The following is an 8,357-nucleotide window of genomic DNA, read 5'->3' as shown; positions in this document are numbered from 1 at the left end:
CCCAGAGACTGTTTCAGGTGTTGTCATTCCTAATCACCTGGGTGCCCAATCAGGGCTGCTCTGAGGGGATATCCTCTCAGCTCTGCATGAGCCCATTGCTTGTGCATCGTCGCTTCAAGCTCCATGCTGAAGGAGCTCTCCCTGAATGGGTTCCCTGGTTCTAACCACCCTGGCTGCAGCTCCTGTGACTCCTAGTGTCTGTATTCAGCTATCCTGCACTGCTGGCATCCCCAGCTTCCAGCTATCCTGCACTGCTGGCATCCCCAGCTTCCAGCTATCCTGCACTGCTGGCATCCCCAGCTTCCAGCTATCCTGCACTGCTGGCATCCCCAGCTTCCAGCTATCATGCACTGCTGGTATCCCCAGGCTTCCAGCTAGCCTGCACCTGTGCTCCGTCTGCAGCCTGCACCTGTGCCCCGTCTGCAGCCTGCACCTGTGCCCCGTCTGCAGCCAGCACCTGTGCCCCGTCTGCAGCCAGCACCTGTGCCCCGTCTGCAGCCAGCACCTGTGCCCCGTCTGCAGCCAGCACCTGTGCCCCGTCTGCAGCCAGCACCTGTGCCCCGTTAGCATCCTGCTACTCCGTTGTTTCCCGGTAGCTCTCCCAGAGACTATTGCATACTTTGTATCATCTTCTGTGCTAATTACCTACTGTACAATAAACATAATTCATCTTATCCACACGCCTTCAGTCTCCATTTCCATAGTCAGCTAACCCCCAAGGTCACTCCCGGGTCCCAATCCCCAGTCGTGACATGTATAAATGTAAACAACCATGTACATTCCAGTGCTCTTTCAGATTTCCCATGAAAACACTGGGCGTTCTCATGGATATCACCCGGTGACGTGGGCGCCAGGGGCAGGCAGCTGACAACACTAGATGTCAGCTGCCCACCCACTTCCTTCAGAATGCCCATGCTCATCTAAGCTTACCTCAGACCAACCTTAGATGTGCGTGTGCCCTCCACAGCATTCGATGGTCGGCAACCATCAAATGATGTGGGTGTTCCCCGCAGCCTGCGAATGGATGTTTATATTAACCATCCATTTGCAGCCAGTGTGTGTGCGACCACACGCTGCGAATGGGTGGCAGCCAGGCCACCATTTGCAAGGTGGAGTTTGGTGGACTCGCGTATTCGCAGCCTTGCAAATCAACCATAATAACCCCCTAAACCCACTACCACCCAACCTTGTTCAGCATCAGGAACCGAAAACCTTGATCTTAGCAGACTACAAAATCTCGACTAGACTTTCTACACTCTACGCCCAGGGAACAAGGTGGTGAGTATGACCAACCTACTTAGATGTGGTCATGTGACCTCCTGCCACATTATAATTCAAATGAATCATAGTTTGGTTTGAATGGGCATTTGTAAATGAGTAATAATGTTGAATTATAAATATTGTGGGGTACGAAACAGTTGTTAAGTTTAACTAAGGAAAGGATTAATAAACACATATTAATGTGTGATTTTTCCAGTCGTTTGTAATATATGTATGAGTTACAATATCATTATATTTATTGACAAAACCACAGACATTCATTAATTCAAAAGATATTGTACTCTGCGTCTGATTCAGAGTTGTTCGCTAGTCAGCAAATTTGCAGATCGAGCGGTTATCGAATGACTGCCCGTGTGTACTCCACAGGTTGCACAGGCGCACGGAGAAATAGCGACAAAAAAGCAGATGAATTGTAAACGCAAGGCAGCCGGAGCTTGACTGAGAGGTAGCCAGCATTTGGAGGTAGAAACATGCTGTTTTCAGGGAGTGTCTGAAAAAACTGACGTGTGCCCATTCTTTAAAAGGGAGGATGAAGTGCCAGCCTTAATCAGTCTGTCTCAGTCACAGAGTTGTGTAAGGCTAAAGGTGCGTACACACGGGGCAATATGATCGCTGGCAATCTATTGCTCAGCAATCATATTACTCAGTGTCCCGTTTTCATCTGCGACTAGAGATGGTGGCTGATGAAAATTACACACTGCCGGGAGAAGAGGCAGGGGAAGTCGCTGGTCAGGGGAGTGTGTTACTCGGACCAGCGACCATTAGTGGGCTGTAAACCCTGCACCCAGTGATTTATTGCCTGTGCACACTCCAATCGCTGGCAATATGGTTGCTCAGCGACCGACCTGCAGCTAATTATTTATGCAAACTTTACTTCTCTCAATTACTGACAAATGTGGGCACCAATATGATTGAATCTCGCTGGGGCCTCCATGCTGATAACGCATAGTTATTGAAAATTATTAACATTACAAACGCTGAAATAATTGCACACCAACACAAACTTGTAATAAAATGTATGACAATGCTTTACTTGTAAATTAGCTTAATTACAGTTATTTGCAATTGCAGACTAACACAAGAAACATAAAATTGATTAGCTAATACTTAAACAGTAATTCTAAATCAAATCAAAATGGAAACCTATCAAGGACAGTGAACAGCCATTAAACCTCATTTCATAGTTACTTCCAGCCCCCGTGCTTGCCTGTTCTTCCTTCTCTAACTCTGATATTAAAACATTAACCACATTAATTAATTAATTACTCATAAGCATTGAGTCTTATTGGCAAGCTTTGCTTTCAATCATGATGTCATCATTCACCCAACATCCACCGTACTAGGGAAAGATTCAGTGGCCTTGGGGTCTATGCATGTGTGGCCCTGTTCTCATATTGTTGATAAGTTTGTGGAGTCTATCTGGATGTCCTCCCTCTCTGTACTGTCAACATCACATTCTTAAACTTATAAAATCAAAAACAATTCTCTATAAGAAATCACTCTTTCAGCACTGTGCTGCTTAGCACAAAGGGTAGGCCTCATACGCCGTGGCTAGTATCTTATGCAACAAGCTGCCATCTGCAGTAATAACAACAGTATTTAAGAAAACAGAGTGTAATAAACAAATTTTTCTAAAATAGAATTATTGATGCGTTAATTTCTGTTTTAACAGCACATAGGAAACTCATTTCTGTGCTGTGCAAGGTGCAGAAACTCTTTAAAGTATCCACCCGTTAAGTGAGTGCAGAGACTGCTAGTTTGAGCCATGTGGTTCTCTTAATTAGGCTTTTGGAGAATCAACTAGCGAACTTGAAGGTGGAGATCAAACAAGGCCCATGCGCAAAATATGCTGGACTTGTAGGATCAACTCCTTTTTTGTCTTTGACAGGATACGCGAGTTGCCAATATGTTGAGAGCGGAACGGGATGCGGTCATCTATTAGAATGAACTTAGGTCTACAGTCATTAGGTCGACCCCACTAGGTCAACTGGCAGGAAGGTCGACCTGACTTAAGGTCGACATGGGCCAAGGTCGACATGACTTAAGGTCGAATTTGCATAAAGGTCGACATGAGGAAGGTCGACTGGTCATAAGGTCGACATGGGTTTTTCACTGTTTTTTGAGCCGACAGGCGGTATTTCATGCCCTACCATCCACTAGGGCGTGGTGGGAGAATAAAACAGTGTGCCGAGCGCAGCGAGGCACCATGCCCGAAGCATCGCGAGCGAAGCGAGCGATGCGAGGGTCCGATTCTCATTGCCAACTGTGTCCATGTCGACTGTGTCGACATTCGGATAAAAAAACAGTGAAAAACCCATGTCGACCTTATGACCAGTCGACCTTCCTCATGTCGACCTTTATGCAAATTCGACCTTAAGTCATGTCGACCTTGGCCCATGTCGACCTTAAGTCAGGTCGACCTTCCTGCCAGTCGACCTAGTGGGGTCGACCTAATGACTGTAGACCTAAGTTCATTCTGACAGATGTCCCGATTCCAGCGGAACACTACATTTTGGCAACCGTGCTTGATCCGAGGTTCAAATCCTATGCTGTGTCTTTCCAACTGACACAGATCTTACGACATGCAAAGAGCTCCTGGTGAGCAAGTTGGCAGCTGAAGTGACGTCTCCTCCTTCAATTTAGCAAGAATCCGCCCGTAAAATAACTAGTGGGGGGGGGGAGCAGTCCACAACAACACCTTTTTGGACATCTGATCAGGTCTTAGTGACTTGACCAGTATCAGTGACGCCTCTAGCATGACTACTCCATCAGATACGGTCAACATGCAGAGGTTAGTGGAGAACTATTTTCAGGACAGCGTCATTGTAGGCATATCAGAGAGTCCTTTCACATACTGGAAAGAAAAAGTACAGATTAGTACCTGTTAATAGGCTTTCCTCTACTCCACCATGGCAGCATACTTCTTGGTTACGCCCTCTCGGGTAGATATCTGGAAAGGAACACAAAAAAAGACACTGCCCCTATATAAGGACCTCCTCCCCTGGGCTCTGTGTCTTAAATTATAAAGCTCCATACACATCATATACAAAAACGAAGGGCAAGGGAAAACGGCTGCCATGGTGGAGTAGAGGAAAGCCTATTAACAGGTACTAATCTGTACTTTCCTCTACCTCCCCATGGCAGCATACTTCTGGGTATACCCAAGCAGTTTTATTTCACTTGGTGGGACAACCTCCATTTATAACATAAAAGAAAAGAAAAAGGATACGGTTACTTCACCATCTCCGTCCGTAGCCTGTGCGTTCTAGCCAGCCTACGTTCTTGCTGTCATACTACTGCGCTCAATATTTTGCGCCCCATACTAGCATCTTGAGATGCCGTAACGTCTACCCTGTAATGCTTGGTAAACGTATGTGCAGATGACCAACATGCTGCTCTGCATACTTCCTCTATTGACGTAGATTCCCTTTCAGCTCAGGACGCCGACAAGGACCTGGTCGAGTGGGCTTTCAGCCCCACCGGAACTTTCAAATTCCTAATTTTGTACGCTTCCCCGATACACATCTTGATCCACCTGGAAATGGTGGTTTTTGTAGCTCCCAGACCCTTATTCCTACCTTCCATAAGTACAAACAGCCTTTTTGACTTCCTGAAAGGCTGCACTCTTCTTATATAGGCTTTTAAAGCCCTAATCACATCTAGGTTATGCAACCTTTCTTTTTTAGCGTTTTTAGGGTCCGCACAAAAAGAGAGAAGGATTATCTCTTGGTTGAGATGAAAACTGGAAACTACTTTGGGTAAAAAGGTAGGGTTTGTTCTCAGTACTGCCTTGTCTTCGAAGAAGTTTAGAAAAGGTTCTTGTACCCACAGGGCCTGGAGCTCGGACACTCTCCTTGCCGATGTAATGGCTACAAGGAAGACCACTTTGATAGTGAGATAGTTGAGCGATATCTCCTCTATTGGTTCGAACGGTGCCTCTGTCAATACGTTTAGAACTAAATTGAGGTCCCATGGGGCCAATGGGTTGTGAAAAGTTGGCCTAATCTTTTTGATCGCTTGGACGAATCTTTGTATATACTTATTATATGCAATCTTGATGTCCAACATTGCCCCAATGGCCGAAATTTGCACCTTCAAAGAATTTGCCGCCAGCTTCTTTTCCAAACCTGCTTGCAAGAAGTCTAGAATGGTAGGGATTAACCTAGGATTCCTGTTATTCTCCTTGCAAAAGAATACATATTTGCCCCATATTCTATAATAAGTTGCTGATGTCGACGTCTTCCTTGCTCTTAGTAGTGTATCTACTACCTTCTGAGAGAACCCTTTTCCTTTCAGCATCCTGGTCTCAGTAACCAGGCCGCCAGGCTCCAACTTGCTGGTTGGCGTTGATAATACCGACCTTGCCGGATTAGATCTTCGTGATTGGGTAGGACCCATGGCCCCCCTATCGACATCTTTACTAATTTGGCGAACCAAGGTCTCCTCGGCCAATATGGCAAGACCGCTATTACCGTGGCAGTTTCTCTCTGTACTTTGTTCAGAAATCTGTGGATAATTGTGAACGTGGGAAAAGCATATGCTAGCTCCACCTCCCATCTTGCTGTGAGCGCATCCGTCTGCCATGCTGTCGGCTCCCAATGTCTGAAAATAAACCTCGGGACCTTTGCGTTGCTTGCCGTCGCCATAAGGTCCACTTCTGGTACCCCCCATCTCTGTGTTAACTGTGCAAACACTTCTGTCGACAATTCCCACTCTCCTGGTGTTAACCTGTGCCTGCTCAGAGCATCTGCCCTGAAGTTTTCTTTTTCTGCCACAAATACTGCGGACATGTTTCTGACATGACGTTCCGCCCATTTCAAGATCAATGCCACTTCTCACATCAGCTTCTGGCTCCTTGTACCCCCTTGCTTGTTCAGGTACTTGACCACCGACTGGTTGTCTGATCTTATTATCAGATCCTTGTCTCGTATCAATTCTTGAAACTCCTGACATGCCATAAACACTGCCCGCATTTATCTTATGTTCGAATGTTCCCGGCTCATAGCCTGGTCCCATTCTCCTTGTGCCGACTGCTCCTCGCACACAGCGCCCCATCCTGTCTCCATCACTTGGGGTCCGGTTGGGAAAGACCTTCCTTTGGTCAACCTCTGCGCCTTTGACCACCAAAGCAGATCTGCGACTGCCCCTTTTGACAGATATATTCTCTGCCTTTGGTCTTTTGCATCCCCATTCCACTGACTTAAAAAGCAATTTTGCAGTGTTCTCATGTGGAATCTGGCCCATTGTACAGTGTCCAAAGCGGCCGACATAAGGCCAAGCACTCTCATGCAGTCTTCTGAGTACACCGCCCTTTTCCTCAGCATTTCTTTTACTTCCTGTAACAGTTTTAGTCGTCTGTCCTTTGTTAATTTTATTATCATTTCTCTTGTATCTAAGATGACTCCCAGGTATTTTACCTCTTGTGTCGGTTCTAACTGACTTTTCTGGAAGTTGATCAACCATCCATGTTGTTTTAGGTAATCCAGCACTATACTTGTATGTGCCTCCGCCATCTCTTTGGTCTCTGCCGCGATTAAAAGGTCGTCCAGATACGGTCAGATTGATACACCTAACACCCTTAGATTGGCCACCAGTACGACTAGAATTTTTGTAAAAGTTCTTGGAGACGTTGACAGGCCGAACGGCAGTGATGTGAACTGGTAGGTGATCTTTTTTAAGTGGAATCTGAGGAATTTTTGATGACCTACAAAAATCAGGACATGTAAATATGCATCTTTTAAATCGATGGTGGTCAAAAACATCCCTCTTTCTATGTCCGGCAAAATGGATCGTATTGACTCCATTCTGAATCGTTTTATATGAACGTAAGTATTTAGTCTCCTTAGGTCTAGAATAGTTCTGAATCCCCCTGAAGGTTTTTTTACAACAAAGAATCTTGAGACCCACCCCAGATCTTCGCACTGTTTGGGAACTCTCTTGACTACTCCTTGCTCTATCATGGTTTGTAGACTGCTGAATAAGGCCGCCCTTTCTTCCAGATTGCTGGGAATAGGTGACTCTTCCATCCAATTTCCTGGTACCGTAATAAATTCTATTTTGTAGCCCAAGGTTATCACCTCCAGTACCCATTTGTCTTTTATTGACTGGCGCCAGGCCTCTTGATACTGTAGCAGCCTGCCGCCCACTTTCTCCCTGGCATCATTGTTGGTTTTGCCGGAAGGCAAACCTGCCTTCTCTGCCTCTTTGGCCACGAAAATTGGTTCTGTTGCCGAGCCAAGGCCTGCGAAAACCTCTGCCCGGCCTATATGTTTTTGCTTCCCTGAAGTCAGCCGATTGGTAACGGGGTGATTTATTAAATGTCCCTCTTCTTGCGGCCTTATCCTGGGGTAGCCTTACAGACTTACCCCCTGATACTTTCGTAATAATCTCATCCAACTGCTGCCCAAACAGGTAACTTCCCTGGAAAGGCAGTGAGATTAACTTATTTTTGGACTGACTGTCTGCCGCACATGGCTTTAGCCACGAGGCCCTTCTTATAACCGCCGTTGTGGCGTTGGATCTAGCCGCTAAACGCACCATGTCAAGTGAAGCATCGCACAAAAACTCAACAGCCACCTGTATGTTTTGTACTACCTTCATTAGCTCTGCCCTCTTCCAACATGTTGGACTCCAGGTCTTGGCACCACGACCTTAATACTCTAGTCGTCACCGCTACAGCCGATGAGGCCTTCATTGAAGCCCCTATTGTCGTGTGCTGCTTCCTCAGACTCATTTCAATTTTTCTCTCCATTGAGTCTTTAAATATATTCGCATCCTCTAATGGGAGCGTAGTTTTCCTTGAGATACGTGCTATCGCCGCATCCTCCTTGGGCGCTTCATCCCACCTTTTAACCTGCTCTTGGTCAAAGGGGTACATTTTGGACACCCTCAAAGGCACCGCCACCTTTTTATCGGGATGCCCCCATTCCTCTTCCACTACCTCCTGTAGTGTTTTAGACAATGGGAATTGTTTGGCCTTCTTCTTTTTGTCTTTAAACAGAAGGTCCTGAAGCTTGCCCTCCTCCTGAGGGTCTTCTATATTGAGTGATTTATGAATCAAACAAAGTAGATTCTCT

This window comes from Crinia signifera, chromosome 6 (assembly GCF_055691185.1).
Source record: "Crinia signifera chromosome 6, ASM5569118v1, whole genome shotgun sequence".
Classification (NCBI taxonomy): domain Eukaryota; kingdom Metazoa; phylum Chordata; class Amphibia; order Anura; family Myobatrachidae; genus Crinia; species Crinia signifera.
This window is presented reverse-complemented; position numbering follows the sequence as displayed.